Below are 1,264 nucleotides of genomic sequence, written 5' to 3'. Positions count from 1 at the left end.
GGATTTTTGGAGTCTCATGGCCTTCTGTCGTCTCTAAGTCAGTAACTGGTAGGCACTGAACTGAGGCTGTTGATATTTGTTGATGCATCACAGAGCTTCTGGTAGGCACCAGGTTCAACATTGTAACAAATGTGTATCATGCTGTACAGTGTGTTACATAATACCATTCATTCATTCTACCAGCCTAGCCACAGTTTGTTACATAATACCATTTATTCATTCTACCAACCAAACCACAGTCAGGTTGTATGGGAAATGGAAGTGCCAAAAAATGCTCAAATCATCTGCCCACTCCTGCACCTTGTGAACTTTTTTGGATGTACCCATGTAGCCATTTGTTGTAGCAGCACTTGTTGTATAGCATGCAGGCAGGCCAGTTCATTAACTTGAGCATTCTCTGGTGGAGTCAAAGTGCCAACATATGAAAAACAACACTGTCTGTCCTGTGTGAGAGCCCAAGTGTCCTTCTGGAACTCCATTCCTGGCAATGAAACAAATGAAGAGAACATATAATGATGGTTCATTCGCCACTCTTGTTCTTCCCACTGTGCTCTCCATAATGCCAGTCCTCTATATACTGCCCGGATTTCTGTGCACAGGCCACTGACCAATGACAGAGAAAGGGAGGAGCTCTCCACGTACCCATCAGTCTTATTGGTTCCTTCCATCAGCAATCACTGTGGCCTAGATGGCAAAGACATCATTGTAGACACTAAGGAGGAAAGGACAAAGAGGTAAGAGGTATCAACAAATGAAAGATTTCTGGTGGCATAGGATGGAACCAAAGTAAGACTTGTACACCTACATCTAGCCTTATTCCAAAGGACCACACACACACACACACACAAAGGAACACCATCAGGAGTCAATTTTCCATTTCCAGAGAAGCAGGACAATGGTGCTTTCATCACCTTGGTCCTGAAGCACTGGGAGGAGAAGATTATACAAGTCACCAGGCACCAGCAAGGGACAGTCACTTTCAGTGAAAGTTTGGAGACTCATGGCCTTCTGAAGCCTCTGTGTCAGTAACTGGTAGGCACTGGATCAAGTCTGTTGTTATTTGTTGATGCATCACAGAGCTTCTGGTAGGCATTGGGTCCAATGCTGTAACAAGTATGTGTCATGCCATACAGTTTGTTTCATGATCCCACTCATTCATTCCACCAGCCTAGCCATGGTTGGGTTGTATGGCAGATGGAAATGCTAGAGAACACTCAAACCTTCTGCCCGCTCCTGGATCTTTGCCCACTTTTAGATGTGTCCA

This window comes from Chrysochloris asiatica, unplaced genomic scaffold (assembly GCF_000296735.1).
Source record: "Chrysochloris asiatica unplaced genomic scaffold, ChrAsi1.0 scaffold00105, whole genome shotgun sequence".
Classification (NCBI taxonomy): domain Eukaryota; kingdom Metazoa; phylum Chordata; class Mammalia; order Afrosoricida; family Chrysochloridae; genus Chrysochloris; species Chrysochloris asiatica.
This window is presented reverse-complemented; position numbering follows the sequence as displayed.